The sequence below is a fragment of the Prionailurus bengalensis genome, chromosome F2, assembly GCF_016509475.1.
Source record: "Prionailurus bengalensis isolate Pbe53 chromosome F2, Fcat_Pben_1.1_paternal_pri, whole genome shotgun sequence".
NCBI lineage: Eukaryota > Metazoa > Chordata > Mammalia > Carnivora > Felidae > Prionailurus > Prionailurus bengalensis.
Window position 1 is genome coordinate 21833661 of NC_057353.1, and position 24268 is coordinate 21857928.

The 24268-nt window shown below is 38.7% G+C and overlaps 1 long non-coding RNA gene across 1 annotated transcript in view; it reads left to right on the plus strand.

Annotated features, from left to right (window-relative positions):
• LOC122495482 overlaps positions 1–23038 on the plus strand; it is a 30822-nt gene extending 7784 nt beyond the window's left edge. Inside the window, exon 3 of the long non-coding RNA XR_006300473.1 lies at positions 20664–23038. This is a non-coding gene — a long non-coding RNA (uncharacterized LOC122495482). The remainder of the gene's footprint in view (positions 1–20663) is intronic.
• Positions 23039–24268: the final 1230 nt, after the last annotated feature.

The following is a 24268-nucleotide window of genomic DNA, read 5'->3' on the forward strand; positions in this document are numbered from 1 at the left end:
AAAGTTGCAGAGGATCACAGACCTACAAAACCTTGGATTACGCTTTTTCTCATAGAATGAGGAGAGAATGGGACCCTTGAAAGTTTCATGGGTTAGCAGAGAAGGAGGACTCAGAAAGACAGGAATCTGTGAGGTGAGAGGAAAACCAAAAGTGAGTAGTGTCATTGAAAACAGGGGAGGAGTTTCAGGAAATCATGGGTGGGGACTTCCAGTTGAGATGCTATGGTAAGATCACGTTTTGAAGCTTCCCTTGTGCTCCAAACACATGGTAATAAGAGTTAAGATGTAAAAATAGAAAACTAAAAAGACATAGTCATGTTCAAAAGCAAGAAAAAGTATCTCTGTGCACCAGGACTGGAACAGAAACAGAATGTGGAGTAGGGTTGAAGTTCCTGGTGGGTCCTCAGCGTCTCCTTCAGGCAGGAGTACTCCAGAGTTGAGAACCTTTGCAGAGAAGAGGAGCCTAGCCGTCCCCTGTGAGGACGGAGACTCCCCTGGGTCACTCCTTAAATTAGGATGCTGGAACAAGGTGCTTGCAGCCGCTAAGGAAACACACAGAAGCAGGCCTAGCCAGTGTATTGGCTCTGCGACTGGGTCATTTTCAATTGTTTTAGTCTCTTAATTATGGGTCACATTTTTCTGCTTCTTCACATGCCTGGCAACTTTTTTTTGGGTGCCAGACATTATAAATGTTGTCTGTTGGGTTCTGGATATCTCTGTATTCCTGTAAATACTGTTGATCTTTGCTCTGGGATTCAGTTAAGTTACTTAGAAATGGTGTAATCCTTTTTGGTCTTCCTTTGGAGGTTGGTAGAAGGAATCAGAGCAGGGCTCATTTAGGGCAAATCATTCCCCTACCAAGGTACGAGTCCTATGAGCACCCAACCCAATGCCCTGTGAATTCTGAGACTTTCCAACCCAGCTGGAGCGGGTATTATTCCTGGCCTGGTGTGAGTACCTAGCACTGCTCCCTTTTATCTCTTTTGGTGGTTCTTCCTTCAGCCTCTGGTAGTTATGGATCAGCTGAACACCCCAGGGGGCCCTCTGCAGGTCTCTGAGTTCTGTCCCTGGGTAGCTCCCTGCTTTCTGGTACTCTGCTCTGTGAATTCTAACTGCCTTGTTCTCTGTAGTCTCTCAGCTCTGTCCTCTCCATTCAGGGAGTCTGCCTGGGTTCTCCCTTTCTGCTCCTTAGCTTAGAATGTTCTGTGATGGCAATAGCTGGAGAAACTATAGCGATTTTAGGGCTTGCATTATTTGTTTCCCTTCTCTTAGAGTCCACTAACCACCAACTCATGCCCCATGTTTTGAGAGTCTCTATTTCTTATATTTTGTTTGTTTTGTGGTTGTTTCAGGTGGAAAGGTAAGTCTTATCTATTTTGGCCACAACTGCAAGTCTTTGGACTTCTACCTTAGTGGGAAACTAATTTTTCCTTTTTTTTTTTTTAAGGATGAGAGTTGCTTAAACATGGTTGTATTTTGATGAAGAGATTAAAGATATTAAAAAATATGAGAAATGGGCACGCCTGGGTGGCGCAGTCGGTTAAGCGTCCGACTTCAGCCAGGTCACGATCTCGCGGTCCGTGAGTTCGAGCGCCGCCTCGGGCTCTGGGCTGATGGCTCAGAGCCTGGAGCCTGTTTCGGATTCTGTGTCTCCCTCTCTCTCTGTCCCTCCCCCGTTCATGCTCTGTCTCTCTCTGTCCCAAAAATAAATAAAAACGTTGAAAAAAAATTAAAAAAAAATATGAGAAACAGAAAGGGATAGTGATGGGCTAACTTCTCAGAGGAGGTGGAAAGAATAGGGACAGGGGTTGGCTTTGAAAAACAAGAAATATACCTCTCTGCCTAAAATGAGATGAAAATAACGTGGGTTGCCAATGTAGATCAGCAGAGGTTTGTAACAGGAAGTTTGAGAGGTAAGCTCCCGATGGTCTCTGTTTTCTCAATAGAGTATAAATTCAGGTTACTGACTTCAGATAGGGGAGTAGGCATGAGGTATCCAGATTTTAAACAGTGAGAAATGTGAGAAGTAACCATCTTAGAGACTATAAGAAAGGTCTGATGAGGTGTAAGGAAAATTATTTGAAAGAATTGTTAAGGGCTCTGATGAGGTTGACTGATTAGCATTTAGAGCCATTAACAACTGTGAAGTAATCTAGCATAGTGGCTGATACGTAGTGATTTTCAGTTAGAAATAGCTGAATCTTGATAGTAAGATTGCCTGTTTACATCCTTGGTAACAAGAACTGGCAAGAATGAGCCATTAGTGGGTGAGTTAGGTTTTGATGAGGTTAGAGAGGCAATTTAGGAACATGGTGTCTAGGGGAGACACTCACAGAGATTTAGATGAAGCCTCTATAGTTGGAGACCCCTGATATGCAAGAGAAAGACAAAACGAAGGCATACTTACATAGTACATATATACATATATATATGTATATATGTACATGTGTATATATATATATATGTATATATGTACATGTACATATATATATATGTATAATTTTATTTGGGGGTTAAGTGAAGAGGGAAGGATTTGGAGAGAGGCGGTAACACTATGTTGCACAAGACTTGAGGGTGCCATTGACATAGAGTACAATGTGAAAGAATCGGTATATTTCTTCTATTTTTTCCGTTGTGCTTTGTCTATATAAAAGACAAAAAAATCTATAAATGCAGGCATACATGCATATATAAACACAAACTATTCTGCAAAATTTAGGTTGAAGAGTATTAGCAGATTTCTCTCAATACGTCCCACAGCCACCTAGGTCACAGCAAATAGTGGGTATTTTACATCAATACTAAGCCTCTGATTTCTTAATATTAGCCATAGGGTATGGACTGGCATGTGATGTATAATTTAATGGAGGGAAAAGGTGAAATAGGTCAGATTGTCTGTCCCGCCATGGACCTTATTTTCTTATTCTGCATACTAAATTTCAGTATCTCCTCACATTTTACAGTAAACGTATTGAGGTTACCAGAGGCAAAGTCCCTTGCTGAGAATCATGGAGATAGTTGAAGGGGAATTCAGAGTCCCGGGATAGGAGTCTAGCACTCTTGTTACCATATCATGCCCATGATGGCTAATTTTATGTGTCAGTTTGGCTATGATACAATATCCAGATATTTGGCCAGACATTATTCTAGATGTTTTCATGAAGGTGTGTTGTTGTTGTTGTTGTTGTTGTTTGTTTGTTTGTTTTGGGTTTTTTTTTTTTAGATGAGCTCAGCATTTAAATCAGTAGACTTTGATTAAAACAGATTATCCGCTGTAATGTGAGTGGGCCTTATCCAATCGGTTGACTATCTTAATAGAAAAAGACTGACCTCCCCAGAGGAAGTGTAAATTCTGCCAGGAGACTGCCTACAGACTTGAACTGAACTCCTTCCCTCCATCTCTAGCCTGCTGGCCTACCCTGTATCTACTGTTCTTGGACAAAGTATGCTAGTCCTAGTCAATTTAGTAAGCAGGATAATATGTAATGCTATGCACTCTGTGCTTAAATTGAGAAAATTAAAATTATGAAGGGATATTGAATCTCATAGTTCTTGAAATTTAGTCCAATGTCATGGAAAAATTATTCTATCCAGGGAGGAAAATGTTCCAAGTAACTATAAAATATCAAAACATTGACTTTTCATATTTCTTTTAATATTATTATGCTACTTTGTCAAAAAATATAAATTTTAATTAGAAATTTTTCTTCATGTCGCTTGGATGGATATAGCCATCTTTTCTTTTAACAGAATTATCATTTTCAAATCACAAAATTCACCCTTTACAAATATGCAGTTCATTGGTTTTTAGTCTATTAACAGGTTGTACAACCATTATCATTATGTATTTCCCAGACATTTATGTCATCCCAAAATGAACTCCTATACCAATTAGCAGTCAGTCCATACCTCTTGGAAACGACTAATCTTTCTGTTTCTGTGTGTTTGTCTATTCTGGACACTATTACATAAATGGAATCATCTAATTGCATTTATAGGCCATTCATATTATAAGTCACAGACCTTTTGTGCCTGATTTACTTCACTAAATATGATGGGTTTTTTTTTTTCAAGGTTTACCCATGCTTTTCATGTAATAGCACTTCATTTTTATATGGCTAGATAATATTCCATTGTTTTTACATACCAAATTTTGTTTATCCATTCATCAATTGATGGATGTTTGGTTTGTTTCCACTTTTTGGCTATTGGGAATAATGATGTTATGAATGTTTGTATACGGTGTTTTGTAGAACATATGTTTTCAAGTTTCTTGGGTATATATCTAGGAATGGAAATGCTGAGTCGTATAGTAAGCTTATATTTAACTTTTTGAGAATCTATCAAAATATTTTCCAAGGCAGGTATACCATTTTATATTTACAGAAGCAATGTAGAAAGTTTCCAATTTCTCTCCATTCTCACCAGTACTTTTTATTGTTTTTTGTTTGTTTGTTTTGATTATAGTCCTCCTAGTGAGTATGAAGTGATGATGTTTCATTGTGCTTTGATTTGTATTTTCCTAATACCTAGTGATGTTCAACATCTTTTTGTGTCCTTGTTGACCATTTGTGTATTTTCGGAGAAATGTCTATTCCAGTTCTTTGTCCAGTTTTAAATTGGATTGTTTGTCTTCTTGTTGTTGAATTATAAGTATGCTTTATTTATTCTGGATAAATACATGATTTGCAAATATTTTCTCCTGTTCTGTGCGTTGTCTTTTCGTGTGATTCTTTCCTTTAAAGCACAAGAGTTTTTGACTGTGACAAAGTCTAATTATCTGGTATTTTCTTTGTTTAGGTTTTGGGTATTATGTCTAGGAAATGATTGTCTAATCTATGGTCACAAAGATTCACTTCTGTGTTAGCAGTAATGTTCTCCCTTTAATTCCTGATTTTAGTAATTTGAGTGCCATATCTTCATTTTGGTCATTCCAGTTAAATGTTTAATTAAGTTGACTATTCTTTATTTCTTATTCTCAGTTTTATTTATTTCTGCAGTAATCATTGTTTTGTCCCTTTTGCTTATATTTGGTATGGTTTATTACTCTTTTCTAGTTTCTTAAGGTAGAAGGTTAGGTTATTGGTTTGAAGTCTTTTTATTCTTTTTTAATATAGGCATTTATTATAAACATGGTGGATAATTTTATGTGTCAGTTTAGACTAAAGGGTGCTCAGATAGCTTGGAAAACATTTTTTCTGGATGTTTCTGGGAAGGTGTCTCCAGAAGATTAATATTTGAATCAGTAGAGTGCATTAAAAAATACTGCCTTTACCAACGTAGACGGGTGTCATCCAATTCCTTGAGGATGTGAACGGAACAAAAAGGTGGAGTAAGGACAAATTCACTCTCTCTGCTTGAGTTGAGGTATCTGTCTTCTGCCTTTGGACATCAGCTGGGCTATTTCTTAGGCCTTCAGACTCAATCTGAATCACACAACCAACTTTTCTGGTTCTCTAGCTTGCAGATGGCAGATTTGGGGACTTCGCAGCCTCCCTAATCTTATAAACCAATTCCTATAATAAATCTTCTCTCACATATATATACTATTGATTTTGTTTCTCTGGAGAATCCTGACTAATACAACAGCTATACATTTCCCTCAAGCACTGTTTGTGTTGTATTCCTTAAGTTTGGTTTGTTGTGTCTTTAGTTTTTTTCATAAGTATTTTTAATGTGTTGTATGTATCACACCATACCTAAGTATAACATTTTATTTTCAAAGTATTTTCTGATTTCCTTTGTGATTTCTTCTTTGACTCTTTTTTTTTAAAGGAGTGTTGCTTACTTTCCACATATTTTTGAATTCCCAAATGTCCTATTACTGGACAAATACTTTGTATTATTTCAATCCTTTTAAATTTATTGAGACTTCTTTCCCGATGTAACATACATTCTATCCTGGGGAATGTTCCATGTGCACTTGAGAAGAATGTGTATTCCACTGCTGTTACATGCAGAGTTCTATAGATATCTGTAAGGGCTACATGGTTTATAGTATTGGTCAAGTATTCTGTGTCTTTGTTGACTTTCTTTCTAGTTCTGTCCATTACTGCAAATGAGGTATTGAAGTTCCAACTTCAATTATTGTTGAATTTGCTAATTATTCCTTTACTTCTTAGAAATTCTGTTTCGCATATTTTGGGGCCCTGTTGTTAGGTTCTTCTGGCTGCTCAAATATCCTGTTGAAACCCCTTTAGTGAACTTTTCATTAAGTTTAGATATTTTTCAATTCCAGAATATCTTTTGGGTTCTTTTTAGAATTTTTTTAGTCCTTAGACATGGTTTTCTTTTAAAAGCGCTTTGCACATATTTAAAATAGCTAATTTAGGGGCACCTGGGTGGCTCAGTTTGTTAAGCATCTGACTTCAGCTCAGGTCATGATCTCGCAGTTCGTGAGTTCGAGCCCCGCACGGGCTCTGTGCTGATGGCTCAGAGCCTGGAGCCTGCTTCGGATTCTGTGTCTCCCTCTCTCTCTGCCCCTCTCATACTTGTACTCTGTCTCTCTCCCTCTCAAAAATAAATAAACATTAAGAAAATAAAAATAAAATAAAATGGCTAATTTAAAGTACACGAATAGTAAATCCAGTGTCTGGACTTCCTTAGGCATAGTTTCCTACTGGTTGCTTTTCTCTTCCTCCTGAATGGGCCATACTTTTATTGTTTGTTTGCATGCCCCGTGATTTCTTTGTAGATAACTGGATGTTCAAAATAACATAATGTGGCAATTCTGGAAATCAAATTCGTCCTCCTTCCCAGGGTTTGCTGCTGTGTGTTGATGTTTCTGTTTAATGACTTTTCTGCATCAATTCTGTGAAGTCCGTACTGTATGTCAGGTGTGGCCACCGAAGTTTTTACTTGGTTCGCATAGTGGTCCACTAATGATTGGACAGAGGTTTCCTTAAATTTCTGAACTGCTAAATCTCCCAGTCTTCGCTGAGGGGCTTTCTCTGTGTGTTGGGGCACTACTTCAATGCTTGGCCAAATAATTTACAATTTTGCCTTAGCCTTCACTTCCTGCTTGCACAGAACCTCAAGGTCAGCCAGAGGTGAGAGTTTAGGGCCTTTCAGGTCTTTCTTAATCATATGCACAGTTCTGGGAAGGTGCACAGACCTACCTGCGTTTGTGACTTTCTCAATCCCCAGGAGCATCTCAGGGCTTTTCAAAGCCTCTATGGAATTCTCATTCCCCAGAGTTTTCCTTTTAAAGTTTTGGTTAGCCTATTATTTCCCCCAACCGTTATTTACCTCTTTAGGCTGCTTCAAAGTTAAACAATTGCCTGTAATGGCTTCTGATAATGTGCCTGGGGAATAGATTTTTTTTGCACTGAATGAGCTCTGAGTCAGGTTAAATAAAGACATCTTTACAAGTAGGGTCTTCCAGGAACTAACAGGTCAAATAATGACAATTCTCTTGGAATGAACTTTCATAGGAGTGCCATTTTCTACCTTCCAGTGGCTTCAAGGCTGCTGGGTTTCACTGTGATTTTGAGCTGTCCATTTTCAAGGCTACTGTGGCGTCAGAGAGGAGGTATGGGAATAGGGTAAGTTAAAATGCCACAAATCACACAGTCCTTTCCAAGATTCAGATGTTTTTCTTAAAAAAAAAAAAAAATACTACCCAGGTTCTGGAAGCCTTTGGTTAATTTCTAGCATTCTGAAGATATTGATTCTGACAATTTTGGTGAGTTTTCTTATTGCTTTTATGGAGAAAAGACTTTTTGGAGGTCCTTAATCTGCCATTTTTGCTGACATCATCCCCTTTCCCACTGAATCTTGATATACATTATGTATGTCATTAGATCCAATCATAAGGGCAATAAATTAAGTGCCAATTCTCCTGTTCACCTGTAGGAAGGAGAATGTTAAGAAGTCCCCCATATGTTGAGGAATTCGTGTTCAGTCTTTTCTGAAGTTTTTAACTTCCCCTGATGCAAGAATCAGGCAGACCAGTGGAACCAAGGAACAGCTAGCTGCAGGGATTCGAAATGCGTGTTTAACACATTCTCATAGGTAAACACTCTCCTGTGCATTTGTGTTTTAGCCTCTTCATCTTCTGAATAGCTTGTCTGCAGTGAGACTTTCCCTGGCGGGGGCTGAAACATTCTCTTGAGAGAAGTGGGTGTAGGAACAGCTGCTACTCAAAGGCTTTCCCTCCAGATACGAGAGGAAAAGCTACTTAGAGGAAGAGGTGGGCTTAACTATTTGCATCTATGCTTAGACAACTTGATATTCTCTGATACTTTTACAAAACAGTCCCTAGGTGAATAAAAATAAACAAAAAGTATTTAGCTTCTTTTATTCTTATCTCCCAGCTATGTTCACATACAAGCACAAGTCTGTCGCTACTCCCGAGTGGTGGCGATTCTGGAAATCAGTAGTCATTCCAACTCTGGAAATGACAGTAGTCATTTAACATGTATTCAATCAATACATTCTGTGATGAGCCCAGTTAAATGAAGTTCATTCTTTCAGCAAAGACACGGTGAGCATCTACTACGGACTAGGCATGTGATTACATTTGGCCATCATTCTCCAAGAATTCCAGAATTCTATTTCTTCTATATCTGGTTGCAAACCATGAACTATAGAATTGACTGTATTTTTACTGCCCCTTCTTTTAGTATAAACACAGCACAAAGTGATCCAGTGTCACACAAAATATTCAAGATTTTTGTGTTTCCTTCTCTCATGCACAGACGCATGCACACGCACACATGTGTGCATGTACCCACACACAAAGCGAAATAGAAAAACTACCTATAAAACCAAGGGATGGTAAGTGAAAATAGTTTCTTTTTTTTTTTTTTTAATTTTTTTTTTTCAACGTTTTTATTTATTTTTGGGACAGAGCGAGACAGAGCATGAACGGGGAAGGGGCAGAGAGAGAGAGGGAAACACAGAATCGGAAACAGGCTCCAGGCTCTGAGCCATCAGAGGGGCTCGAACTCCCGGACTCGAACTCCCGGACCGCGAGATCGTGACCTGGCTGAAGTCGGACGCTTAACCGACTGCGCCACCCAGGCGCCCCAATAGTTTCTTAACCTCATACCACTTCCTAGTATGAGACAAGGAATACTAGAGAACGGGTCATCAGTTAGTTCTTTTTCCCGCTGGTGTTCCTCAACATGCAGAGACATACTTCGATATTAATTTGAGACAATGAGATTGTGGGAAAATTTTCCTCTTGAAGGATTCCACCTCTACACCAAATATGTTCGGGGTACCATTTCCAAAGAGATCTCATTACTTTGTCTGGTTTAGTATTCGGAGCGGTGAGATTGCCAAGGCTTTCCTGTTTACTGGCTGTCACCTTGTGTCCTCTCTGTCCACAAGCAGACACAGTTTGCATGTGGCTTGATATTCCCAGTTATGTGGGGGAGGGTGGGAACACTGACAGCTGCCAGAACGGCTGTGGTGGTGGACGGCTGGATGCAGGTGCATATGCTGCCTCAATTTGACAGGCTTTCAGGCTTGCATTATCTCTAGTGATATCCAATATCCCATCCAATAATGTCCTTAAAAACAACAGAAGCAGCACACTTACGCGTATTCACCAGGGCGTAGAGTTCCATAACGTTCACTCAGATCTGCACGGATAAAACATCTGCAATGTGTTATTTTTGTGATCTGCCTGGTCACAGTGTCACAGTAGCTTAGAAATTAAATCATGCACCTGACATTATGATACTTTGTTATCTGAACGATTTTCTTTTTGCCTACATCCTCTGTAGTACATAAGGATTCGACCTCTTAAGGTTTTATAACAGTTCCTTGCCAGAGTTGTACAAGGGATAGGTAGTCACTGCTGACCGAGTTATTCTTCTCGCAGAACGTTAGTGTGCCCCTGACTTTGAGGTTCTGTTCCAGTGTCCGATCGCTTCAGTTTAGTCCCCCTCTGCCACGAACCCACTAGGCTGTGGTTGAGTCTCTTAACTTTCTAAATCTCTATTTTCTTGGCTGTAAATTAAAATGAATAATCCCTGCCTGGCAATAGCACAAGGCAGGCGGAGAATGAAATGATGAGGACAAATGTGCAAGTAGTTTGGAAATGGCTCTCAGAGGTAGACCAGAGCCAAAAATTACCTCTCCTCTCTGTCAGGTTCTCACCCATAAGAGAGGAATCACTAGCCAAACGGGGGTCGAAAGGATCATCATTTTAGGCAAAGAAGTTGCGAATAAAATTCTCGGCTCTGGGAAGTCGAGATTGGAAAATGTGGCTTAAACCTGAGGTCCAGATCGGGTTTCCTCTCACCCAACCCAAAGAAAAACCTCTGTATTTACAAAGAGAGCCCAGTCTGCTGTGCAGCCTTCCAGTCCCACTTACTTGAAGTTCAGAGACGGCTTCTGGAGGGCAGGAGGAACTGGAATGCAGAGAGAACGGCAAGCATCCCTACCGACTGGAGTAGGTTCTCCCAACGTGGGCTAGTACTCAGAGACAGGAAGTACTATGGCTGGCACCAGAGTAGGAGAGGGAACTCACTGCCTTAGCACAGATCTGTCAAAGGGAACTAGATGCCGGGCCACAGGTGAGCACAGGCTCTAGTGGAAGCCAGGCTCCCACCAAACAGATTAGCACCTCTCCCCGCTGAGGGGGGAAACAAGCAAAGGGAGAAAGAGGTTGGGAGTGTTGTCATTGTCTCTCTCCAGAGTGAGGAAGAGACCGTACGTCTGCCCCTCTGTAGATTTATGACGGAGAACGAGAGTCTCTCCCTCTCAACCGACCATGGCAATGAGATGTGCACATGGCTTAAGGTTTGCTTTTATAGGGTTCGCCTCAGTGAAAAGTCTGAGGAAGTTGTTTATATAAGGTACATTAGAGGCTACTTACACAGTCCCCTAATTTTACAGTAAGAAGGGGCCAAGAACAGGTTGGTGACTGGCTCAACTAGTTGATGGCAGTCGTCTAGTTCTTAGGAAGAAGATTAGATCCGGAAAACAGGGCACTCACCAGGGAAGGTAGGACTTTGGCGAGAGGATGTGGGTTGCCAGAGAGCAGCCGGGTACCCCGGGGAACAAGGGAATGTGTTCTCATACAGGAGAGGGAAGAGGGAAATGGATGTGAAGGAGATGAAGGTCATAAGTTTGTTTAAAGCAATTTTATGCAAATGTTAAATTGTAGCTATAATGGAGATAACCAAGTTAAGCCACTAGCATGATTTTCATTATGTGAGGAAGGAATAAGTACTTCCTTCTCACTGCCCTTTGGAAGGTGCATTTTCTTCTCGGTAGTATTTATCCTTCAGTCCTTATGATGGAAAAAGCACGCAGGATTCCTCTGGGAAGTGGGATTCTCAGTCCACCTGTTAAAAGTGGGGCTGGCCTACTCCCAATGCTAATGGGCCGTGTGCCGACTTAGACCTGGGCAGTCAGAACATTTCCTTTCTCTACCTCGGGAACTGGTTCCAGGAAGGGCATGTGACCCAGTCCGGGCAAATGACAATCTTTTCCTGAACCTCTTACAAATGAAAATTCCCTTTGCTGGAGAGTTTGCCGCTGAGGTCGTGTAATATAAACAAAGAGGTACTGTTGACCGTCTTGTCACCATGAGGAAGGAGTCGCTTTGAGAATGAAGGCAGCCCAGAGAAAAATGAAGCTGCAAGATGGAGAGAAACCTATGTTTTATTATATCTTTGAGCGTCTTAATCGGACATATCCAAGGACAACGTCCCACTACAGTTTTCGGTTACATGGGCCAATACGTTCCATACATCCCTTTTGTTTTGGTTTAAAGCACTTTAATTAAGATTTCCGTCACTTCAAGTCAAAAGAATCCTAATTCACTTTCTCTTTGGTACCTCTCAAAATGTTATATGAGGGCATCTTTTTTTCTCCTCTTCTTTCTTTTTCCTCTTTATTCATCCAGGTATATCTCAACCTGAATAATAAAGCAAAGAATCAAATCCTGTTTTTTAAAGGTCAGGGGAATGTTCCATTTTTCAACAGTATTAGGCTATGTCTTTACCCAAGACTGTCTTCAGGTTCATAGCATGGTTATATAAGAAAAGAAAGCTTTTTATAGTTATTTATTGCTGCATCACCCACCACCCAAAACTTTGTGCTTATACCAACAATCATTGTATCATATTTGGTGATTTTGTCTGTCAGGAATTTGTCTAAGGATCAGCCAGGCGATTTTTCTTCTCCACATGGTATCGACTGGGGTCACTTGGAGATGTTCAACTGATGGCTGGCCTGGCTGAGACAGGCCAGGATGGCTTATGCCTGACATCTTGGTGAGGATGGCTGGAAAGCTGGGTTCAACTGGGGATCCTTCCCATTTAGCCTCAGGGCTTCTTCACCTGTTCTTTCACGGTGGCTCAGGACTTCGTGAGTGATTGTCCCAAGTGGTCCTGGGTGTCAGCTGCGAGACCTCTTGTAACCTAGACTCAAACGTCAAAAGATGTCATTTTCACTTCATTCTGTTGGTGGAAAGAGGAGGAAAAGAATTAGATAATTAAACTCCATCTTTCAGTGACAAAAGTCGCAAGTTGTCTTGTTGCCGTCTTTAATCTACCGCAGGGTGGGTAGCAGTGAGAAGAGCTTGAGCTTTGGGCTTGGACAAACCTGTCTAAGCAGAGCTTCATCATTCCCTAGCTGTGATTGTGGAGATTCCGTGTAAAATAGGGAATATTAAAACATCATGTTGAGAATCAAGTGAAACAATTTGTGTCAAGTGTCCCAGGACAGTGCTTGCTACCTAGTAGTCATTCAGTAGGTTGTATTTGGATTTCTTTAGAGAGATCTAGAGCCTTGATTATACGTTTTCTTTCTGCCACTTTGTGGAGGCACTCATGAACTCTAGGGGCCTCTTCTTGGTTCCAGAGCTGACAATGTTGCAGATTGTTGCAGATACTATCAGTCTGCCTGGGGCCAGGATCATTTACTTCCGTAGAGGAATGGCTTCAGCAGAAGGTAACAAATTCAGCATCTTTCTGCGGGACTGCAGTTCCTCTGCAGCATGGGCTTTCTCACCTCACTGTAGCCCTGGCCACAAGCTAGACTCAGATCAGGTCTGAGTACAGCTCAGCATGTGCTGACATTGAAGGGCATTAGAAAAGCCAGTTGAGGGGCCCCTGAGTGGCTCAGTTGGTTGAGTGTCCGACTTCGGCTCAGGTCACAATCTAATAGCTTGTGAGTTTGAGCCCCGCATTGGGCTCTGTGCTGACAGCTCGGAGCCTGGAGCCTGCTTCGGATTCTGTGTCTCCCTCTCTGCCCCTCCCCTGCTCACGCTGTGTCTCTCTGTCTCTCGATAATGAATAAACATTTTAAAAAATTAAAAAAAAAAAAAAAAAGGAAAAGCCAGTTGAGAGCTCAGCAGTTCATCTGTGTAGAAATCTCATCTGTGACATCTGGGATCCCCGTCAGCCTCAGAATTCCCTTGATATTGACGTCAGTGTTCTACATTCGTGAAGTCCCTTCGTCTCGAGCCACCACCCCCCTCCTCTCTTTATGTCATCATAATCATAACAAATTGGCTGTACATGCTGGCTGTCTGGGAGGGAAATAAATTTTATGGTTCTAGTATAATGGGAAGAAAGGAGAGACACGCACAATGCTTGTACTTGGAATGACTAAACTCTGGGAGCCGTTATTATCATCCCCACAGCTGAGTCTGTGGGTTTGCATTTGGTATATAAATTCCTCAGGGCTACTGCTGAAAGTTATGTGCGGAAGGGTGTTACTGATGAATGAGGAGTCTTCTGTATGATAAAGCTTAATATTTTATTCGGTGCTTTGCATAAAATTAGTGAAGTGTCATGAGTATATGGATGTTGCCATAATTTTTCAGTGGGTTGAGAAAAATAGTGCCTTTTAAATGAGGCTCCCCCTTTAAAGTTTTGTAAAATAGCGATTTGATTATCATTGACTGTCTCAAGATATTTGTGTTGTCACTTCTTTAAGTCATCTCATGTTGCAACATTGAGGCAATCTGGAATGTGGGTTTGCAGTTTCTGTTCTGAGGAGCAGGCCAGCTGGGAGCCCCACACAGATAATGTGCTCCGCTGCTGTGGGAAAATAGAAACCTCGCTCATCACTTAATGACCCCTATAGATTCAATAATTTTTTAAAGTATATTTTAAAATAGCGGTTATTGAAAAATCTCTATTTTTTAATAAGGATATTTCAACTCAAATATTTGAAAGAAAGATGATCAATTATATATTTTTTAAATTGGTTGGAATGTCAACCAGGTCAACAATGGATTTTTTTTTTTTTAGTATTTATTTATTTTTGAGAGAGAGAAACAGAGCACAAGAGGGGGAGGGGCAGAGAGAGAGGGAGACACAGAATCCAAAGCAGGCTCCATGCCGTGACATCTGGGGCTCGAACTCACGGACTGTGAGATCGTGACCTGAGCTGAGGTCGAAAGCTTAACTGACTGAGCCACCCAGGTGCCCCAACAATGGATTCTTAAACAAGGTATTATATATCTTATCTATCTTACTTTAAATTTTAAGGTCACATTAGCTAAGGATATAATTTTAAGAGGATATATATTGGGTTGAAAATTACAGTCAGCCAATGGTGTATTACCACATTATTTTTCTGACAATTCAGGCATTAAACTCAATTTATGGGAGGGAAAATAATCCGAGTTTTGTTCTTCCTCATTAAGTACTTCATTGATGCTGTCAAGCCATTTGAGCTGTGTTTGCTCCAGTAAACTATGGACACAGCAAGACCTCTTTTATTCTCTTAAATGGAAGTGTTCATTGGGTAATATTTGTGTAGTGGTTTGAATTCCTCAAAATATGCACATTGTTCCCTAAATTCAATTGTATGTGCTAAATGTCTCATAAAACACACAAAATCATTTCCCACTATACTTACTTTAAAACAATACAATTTTTGAATATATAATGAGGCCTGTTAACTAGAATATCTACTTCCCTTTCACTTTAGCAGCATTCCCAAGACCTACCTATTGTCTCTGTCTGAGTACATTTTATCATACAGACAAAATAAGTATCTCTCCACTAGTGGAAAACCAGTCATACTGAACCAATTAAAGCAAGCAAAGGAAAGAATTAGCCGAGAAAATCTGTGGTGCTTTACGGATGAGATGGCCTATACAATATCGTACCTCACATTATCATAACTCACAGACTTCTTACTTTCTTAATGAGTGACAATAGCAAATCTGGAAAACATCTGCCTTGGAAAAGAACACTAACTGCTCTCTGCTTAAAAAATGTTGCTCGGCTATGACCGTACAGCAGCCATGCGTATCATATTGTGGTATGAGATGTCTTGGTTGTGAGAAATTAATATTTTCATGTTTGATTTCAAATGGTCTAGACCAGAATTCTGGCATAATTCAAATCAATGTAAAGCGATAGTTCGAATAAAGAACATGATTTACTATTAGCAAAACTTCAACACCGCTACCTAGTTCCCAGCGATCGTTATGACTTGGGTGAAGGAAACTTAGCAAACTTTTGTGATTTTGTGCCATCTAAACAGAAAGTCTGCCATATAAAAAGAAAATCTCAAAATAGCCTCTCATTTATATAGCTGACCATTTCAACTGGTAAACATCTTTTGGCTGCACAAGTAAAATATATTTTTTAAGAATCCCATTACCCCCCATAAAAACCTCTGCCATCAGAATAAGTTTATGAACATTCCCACCTGTGTTTTCATCATGGGCAAGAGTATCCTTCCTTTCTTCTCAGTACCAATTGATAAGTGTTTGGAAGATGAAAGAATAACACTTTTGGAAGAAGGAACAAGAAACAATTCTTTTGGAAGAAGGAACAAGAAACAATTCTTGTATCAGTCTGTGTTTTGCATGACCTCCCGAATTTTTCCAAGTTATTGTCAAGTAGGTCTGTAACTTAAAAGTAACTGCTCATTTATTTTTATTCCTCCTTCTAGTGAGAGGTAAGATCACAGAGTAAACTGCTTTCACACTTTGGATACATGTTCTCATTGCACAAATACTACACTGTCAATTTGTAAACTGCTGCAGAATCATGGGAGTTTGGAAAAATGATAACTAATTCTTTTCTGGCTTAGAAGATAAATTCAGTCATGGAAAAGAATTCATTTTCAGACCATCTCAGATATTTGTCATCTTTTTTTTTTCATTTCAATAGCAATGCATTATTACTACAAAGTGTGAAAAATTTCATTCAAGAGTGACTTTATCCAAGACATTATCTAATAGAACAGCTGGTACTCTTGTTCACATTGACCCTGTTTTTTACAGACCTTTCACTTGCCCTTGTTATAAGGCAAAGCAGGGTCTAAGTTACTTGTATTATTTATTTAGCTCATAGTCTGTTATTACATTTGATGACATCATACACAGGAACTGAAGACAGAGTTTTCCATGTGCCATTTGAGTCTTAAATTACATAGTTAATTTAATCTCATTTTTAACTACTGAAAATACTCCCAAATTGTGCAGTTGACATTTTTAATATATCTGTGTACATATAAAAATACATGTATATGGTTTCAGATAATTCTACTTTTGGTCCAAAAAGCAGATTTGAAGTTCTAATCTTGTTAGTTGCAGAAGACAAACCTATCAGTGTAGAAAGAAGACTGAGTTGAGTTTGGCGGTAGCTTGTGAATATTTCTGACTCTAAACAGAATCATATACTATTTACAGTTGTCTTTTGGATGCAGGTGCATTGTGGGAAAGTAACCCACCACTGAAGTCACACAAATCCTTTGCTTCAAGTCTTTCAGTCACATAGTAAGAAATTAACAATGCTGTATTTGTTTTCTTTTTAATATTTCTCATATTTCTTATTCTCATTCTGTAGGAATGCATTCTAATCCAAGGACACATTCTCATGCATTCATTAATCCTTGTGCTCCAAAACGATTCACATGAAAATTCAAAATCAGATGGTTTCATGTGTTCCAACTTAGCTTTTGCTAAAACAGGGTCATCCTTGAACTTGTCATCTGCTGAGGTATTGAATTCCCTATTTGACTCAATTACATGATCTTAAGAATGTGGCCATTTGCCATTTCTGTCTCAACTCTGAACACATGTTTTTGCATCTAACTGTTCAGCTTTAGGAATCCCTCAATTATAAATGACCTACTGAAAAAAAAAAAGAGTAAATCATTTAAGGAGCTACCTAAGTAATACATAAAAATGCTTCTGTTTAAAGATAAAGTATTATTAATGTAATTTTCTGGTGATGACAAGTTTTAACTCTTTAATGTCTGAATTTAATTTTAATTTAATTTAATACTACAATGTCTGAGTTACAAATAGTTTATAGAGTAAAATATTTCTTTCATTGTAAGAAGAATTTTTATGCATTTAATGAAGTTGTAATCAAGGCAATATTTTGAGAGAAGTAGTTGTCATTTTCTTCTAATTTAAAACAGTATCCTAATGTGGAATAATTTAATTATAAAAAAATATTTTGATATGTATTTATTGTGTTACTCAGTTTTCTTTTTTTATTATTTTGAGAGAGACAGAAAGAGAGAGAGAGAGACAGAGAAAGACAAAGAGAGAGGGAGAGACAAAGAGAGAATGAGCGGAAGAGGGGCAAAGAGAGAGAGAGAGAGAGAGAGATAATATCCTAAGCAGGCTCTGCACTGCCAGCACAGAGCCTGACATGGGGCTTGATATCACCAACAGTGAGATCATGACCTGAGCCAAAATCAAGAGTCGGACACAACCTACTGAGCCACCCAGGAGCCCCTACTCAGTTTTCCTTTAAAATGAAGTAGACTGATATTAGTTTCAGATATTTATAATTAAATGATTGAATCCAATTAAACATGTATTTGTCTTCTCTGCTGGACTAAAAACTCTTGAGGGCACAGATTATGTCCTGTTCATTCCTCAGATGAATAGTTGACTAGGACAGAGTTTGGCAGATAGTAGGCGCTCAATAATGTTGAACTGATCTGAATGAACCTTTATGTGGCCAGATGTAAACCTATTGTATAACCCCTATTGATTATATATATATATATATATATATATATATATATATGATCTTGAACTAAAGAATCAAAGATAAGCTCATACTTTGCACTTATTTTAAATGTATGTATATATATATATAATTTTTTTGGCTTTTCAGATCACTTTCACATAGTTATATCATTTGAACCTTTTGGGGTGGTGGGCCTAAGAAATTAGTCCATTTTTCTTTTTTTCTTTTTTTTAAGTTTATTTTTGAGAGAGGGAGAGGGAGAGAGAGAATCCCAAGCAGGCTCCACACTGTCAGCACAGAGCCTGACCTGGGGCTGGAACTCACGAACTGTGAGATTGTGACCTAAGCCAAAATCAAGAGTCTGCAGCTTAACCTGTTGAGCCACCAGGTGCCCCAGTCCATTTCTCTTGTTTGAAGTCATACTCCTGGTTAATTTCATAGCGGGAACTGGAAACCAGTTTTTGTTTTGTTTTTTTTTTTTCCTTTTAAAAACTTGTAGTTTCTTTACCCTATTCTTACTCACCCTTTTATGAGAAATATGCGAGGTGGGTCAAATTGCCTCTTTGCAAAAAAAAGCCTTGTTAATTCAGCTTGCAGAGGAAGAGTGTTGAACAAACTCTCACTCCTACCCACACAACAGGAAAAAAAAAAAGTCAAGAAGCTGGAAACTAATGACTTTTCTTGAACCCATGAGAGAATTGAGATTGCAGGGCAACAGCTCTCCTGAGATGTGGGGAGAGACAAGTGCTTGCAAAGAAAGATGTTGTCAAAGTCCAAATAAGCCAAAAAGAAGACCCGATGAGGTATTTTTAATGAATTGCTAAAGGCTGAGTGGGAATGTAAAGTTCCTGGAGGCTGAAGACATGTGTGTATATAGGAAGTCTCACTCTTGAAGGATTTTCCTCTAGGAATTCACAGGGAAAGTTGGGGAGAAGCCCAAGAAAACATCCCCCGTGATACTGGCTGAAGCAGGGGAAAGAACAGAAGCTGCTACGGACTTGCAGCCAGACTCCTCTTCGCTATCACCTCTGAGGAACAAGAGCCTTAACATGCAGGGAAAAGGGAACAAAAGTGTAGACAGAGGTCCTTGGGAGGGGGGTGGGACTCTGTGTCGGCCCATTATAACCTCTGGAGAAGGAGCAAGAATACTTGAGAATGTCCCAGATGCAAGACCACAATGGCTGCCTACATCTGAGGCTTCTTAAGAATGCCTCCTTCTGCCAGTCTTCCTTCTTCAACACAGTTGAGACTAGTGGCAACACAGTTAAGAGTGGAATACAGCTAGGAGAGCTGGAAGAGCCAAATTCTGTCTCTCTTGCGCAAAGGAGAATGCCAAAGCCCCTGGGAGATCCAAAGCCAGTAAGGAAGCAAGCTTCAAACCCAGACCACCTTCTGACTAGATTAAAATGAACACCTACACTAACAACTCAGCGGAAGGAAAGGTGTGCTCATCTCCAAGCATAACAATTCTTTATCTCCACATATATCGTCTTGTATAATAAGTCCAACTTTCAACAAAAAAACGTATGAGGCGTACAAAGAAGGAAGACAAAACACAGTTTACAATGGTGAAGAAGTTAACAGAGCCAGACTCAGATGTGACCTACCTGTTGAAGCTATCAGATGGGGAATTTAAAATAGCTATGGTTAATATGTTAAAGGCTCTAGTGGAAAAGGTAGACAACATGCATGGTCAGGTAGATAACGTTGAGCAGAGACCTGGAAACTAAAAAAGAATAATTCAGTAACAGAGATGAAGAATGCCTTCAACAAATCAAAAACATAGCTTTGACATAGCTGAGGAAACAGCAAGTGAGCTTGAACATGTAGATCAATAGAAATTGCCCAAAGTGAAACACAAAGAGAAAAAAAAATGTGGAAAAATAGAACACAGCATCCAAAAGCTGTGGGACAATATCAAGTGATACAGCCCAAGCATAAATGGAAATGCCAGGAGAACAAAGAGAGAAGAGGGCATGAAAAATATTTGAAGAAATAATGAGTAAGAATTTTCCAAAAACCCAGCCCCGGTGAACATCATATCCAGACTTCTGAAAGCCAAAGACAGAAAACCTTAAAGGCAACTGGAGGAAAAAATGATACTACATCAGGGTAACAAGGATAATAATTACAGTGGACCTCTCAGTAGAAACCCTGCAGACAAGAAGACGGTGGAATGGTGTCTGTAAAGTGCTATAAAGGAGGAAAAAAACTGACTTAAAAATATATTTCAAAGGTGAAGCAGACACTTTTCTCAGACAAATAAAATTTCAAACAAACCTTTCAAATAACAACAAGTCTTTCTCAGACAAAGACAAAGAAAAATTAATGTGATTTAATAACCACAGATCTGCTCTATAAAGAATGTTAAAAGAAGTTCTTCAGGTAGACGAGGTATGATATGATTAAAAAAATACTTGGATTTATGCAAAGAATGCAGAGTGGAGGTCAACGGGATATTTTTTTCTTATATTTAATTGCTCTACAAGCTAACTAAAGCAAAAAGTTGTATTAATGTGTTTATCCTAGTGAGAAAAGAGCAGTGCATGACAACAGTGGTACAAGGAGAGGAGAATTGGGGAGTGTATCGTTACATTGCGTATGAAGTGGCATAATGTTATTTGCAGATAGACTCGCAGGCCATTAAAAGTTAAATAAATGTTAAACAAGAGGTATCAGTCCTCTGTGGAGAAGACACTGAGACCAGCTCCTGACTCACCACTTTTCCTTCTTGCTCAGGAAATCATGCTGCAGCCACGGGGCAGTCATGGCTCTCAAGGATGCCGGAAAGACTGGTGGAATCAGAGGGAGGCAGTTCACGGAGTTAGAATCACCCAAACCATCCACGACGTAAAATCCCTGGAGGTGTGCACGACTGGACCAGAGGTGCAAAGGAAAAGAACCTTCAAATGAAAGGACTGGCTGGGATGCCTACCAAGACTGAGAATCACCATGAGAAAATTTGGTGGTGAAGGATCCAGGCATGGCAGCATTTCTAGATGCAGATCATTGACTTGTGCCGTCCTTCCAAGATTGATAAGCACATTACTTCTATCGGCATTGAGCCGGGGGTAGAGATTGAAGTGATTATTGCAGATGCTTAAATCAACCATTTTAATAATTATCCACTGTTAAAAAAAAGAGGCATAAATAACTAAGAGGCATAAATAACTATTAAAATGGAATAATAAAAATCTCACTAATTTAGAGAAGGCAGAAAGTGAACCAAATAAATAAATAAATAAATAAATAAATAAATAAATAAAACAAGAAAAAATAGAGCATATAGAAAACAGCTAGCAAGATCATAGGTTTTAATCCAACCATCACAATAATCAGTTAAAAGGCAAAGATTGTTAGGTTGGATATAGAAATAAGACTCAGTTACATGTTGCTACAGGAGACTTACTTTAAATATAGACATAAACAGGTTAAAAGTAAAAGCATATACCATGCTAACAGTGTTACTCCTATCTCCCGCAAAACAAAACAAATCAAAACAAAAAAAAAAAAAAAAAAAAAGAAAGAAAAGAAGGAAAGAAAAAAGAAAAAAAAAACAAACCTGGAGTAGCTGTGTTAAATTTAGTCAAAGCAGACTTCAGAGCAAGAAGCATTGTCGGATATAAAGTAGACCATTACATAATGATAAAAGGATAAGTTCTCCGAATGCACCTAACAGTCCTGAAGGTGAACGTATGTAATAGCAGCGTTTCACAATACACGAGGCAAAAACTGGTGAGTCTGAGAGGACATACGGACAAATCCATAATTATCACTGGGGACTGCAGCACTTTTTTTATACTTGCTCACAGAACAAATAGCCAAAAAATCAGTAAGGATATAAATGATCTGAACAGCACTATCAATCAACTTGACTTAAGTGGCATCACTACACCAAAGAACTTCAGAATACACATTCTTGTTAAGTGCACATAGAACATTCACCAACATAGACCATATTCTGGGTCACAAAACAAATACATTTAAAAGAACAGACATGATACCAAGTGTGTTCTCAGATTATTACAGAATTATATTAGAAATCAAAAAAAGATATCTGGAAGATCTCTAAATATTTGGAAATTAAACAATGTATATTTCTAAATAATCCATGAGGCCAAAAGGAAGTAAGCCTCAGGGGAATTCTAAAATATTTTAAACCCTCAACAATAGGAAAGCAAGCAACCCAATTAAAACAGGACAAATGATCTTAACAGAGACCTCACCAAAGAAATAGACAGCTGCAAATAAGCACATGAAAGATACTCAACATCATTTGTAACTGGGAAATTTCACATTAAAGCAACAATGAGACACCACTATCCACCTATTAGAGTGGAGATAATAATAATAATAATAACAATAATAAAATAAAATAAAAATCTGACAATGCTAATTGCTGGCAAGGATGTTTAACAACAGGAACTCTCATCGCTTGTGGAAATGAAAAATGATACAGCTACTTTAAAAGACAATTTGGCAATTTCCTACAAAGCTAAACATAGTCTTATCTTTCAATTCCAAAATCACACTCCTACATATTTATCCAATTGATTCTAAAACATATCCACACAAAAGCTTACACATGAATGTTTGTAGCAGCTTTGCTTATAATTGCCCCACAAAAAGTCTTAAATGGATATTGGTAAGTGAAAGAAGCCACTTTGAAAAGGCTCTATATTGCATGATTACAATTATATGACATTCTGGAAAAGTCCAAAGTATAGGAACAATAAAGTGATTGGTGTTTGCCAGGAGTTCAGGGGTAAGGAGAAAGGAATGAATGGTTGAAGCACTGGGAATTTTTAGGGCATCAAAATTATTCTACATTCCACTGGGGATCTTGTGATAGATGTGAGACATTATGCATCTGTCAAATTCACAGAACTTTACGGCACAAAAAGTGAAGTTAAATGTATGCAAAGTTAGAAAAAAAAATCTTATAGGAGATTGGGGGAACCCAGGATGGAATACAGAATGGGACAAGACAATCCAACTGCTTTACAAATGTATGAAGGGGGAAAGGTGTGTAGGGGGGAAAGATACTGAACTATGTAATTTTGGAAATGAGTGTAATATGTAAGACTGTACTCGAGTTGATAAAGTTGTTGACCATAGGGGTGTAGTTTAATAATTCTGATACCACTATAATGTATCCTGGGATTAAACAACTAAGCAAATGGATGGCAATGGTGGGAGATAGGTTTTTCACTGCTGACAAAGGAGTTTAGAGACAAGCAAGAGGAATAGACTAAAATGATCCATGGGGTCTAATTTATATTAGAGTTGGGGACATCAGTATGAAGTTACGTTTAGCGTAGTGTAGATACAGATGGTGACGTATAGAAATGCACACATACAGGTTAGGATACACATACATATTTTCTTGCTCTGTTAGCTGAGGGCCTGAAACAATGAAAACCCTAGTAGCAACGAGTATAACTACCCAGATCTGGGCTTGTAAAATTGTTTTCTAGTGAAAGGAACAGGGCTTCTTAGAGAAATGGCTGATTCTAGGATTGGGCAGGAAATATAGAAGATGAGTCTGGAGCATCTTATAGTGGCATAAGCTAAAAAACATAAATAAAACCAACAATGATGGGATGTGTGAAAGAGACACAAAAGTCAACGGAAAGAGCTTCCAGTGGCCAGAGCTAGAGCAAGTTGAGCAACAGAATAAATTGTATTGGATTATAACCCAAAACATAAAGTGAATATTCATGAGTCACACTGATAAATGAGTTAGTGAATAAGTGAAGAAATAAATGAGGTAGAATAGACAAATCCTCATACAGAAGAATTCCAAATAATTTATACAGGTATTCCACTCTCAAGGAGATGGTACATAACTTTCCACTCCTTAAGGGTGGACTTTGTAAACTTTGTAAACTTTCTTCCCAAATATACAGTATGGAGAGGGGAGAGAAGAGTAAAAGAGTAAGTCTTCTGTGGAGACACATCACAAACACTACCTCAGCCAGGTGATCAAGATTAATATCAACAGTGATAAGTCATGTTCACACTATATACCCTTGAGAAGATGTAGTGAAATTTTTACTTTATCCTATGGTCTTCCTCCTCAAAACTTAGAGCGGAAATCAATTAAACTGGAAACAAAAAGCTAAAGAAAATCAATGGAGCTTAAAGCTGATTCTTCGAAGAGATCCTAAAATTGATATACTTCTAGTCAGGCTTAATCAAGAAAAAGAGAAGACAGAAATTACCAATATCAAGAAGAAAATAAGAGATATCATTAATGGTCCCACAGAATTTAAGGTATAATAAAGCAGATATGAACAACGTTAAGTTTCTGATTTTAACTATTTACATGTAATTAACCAATT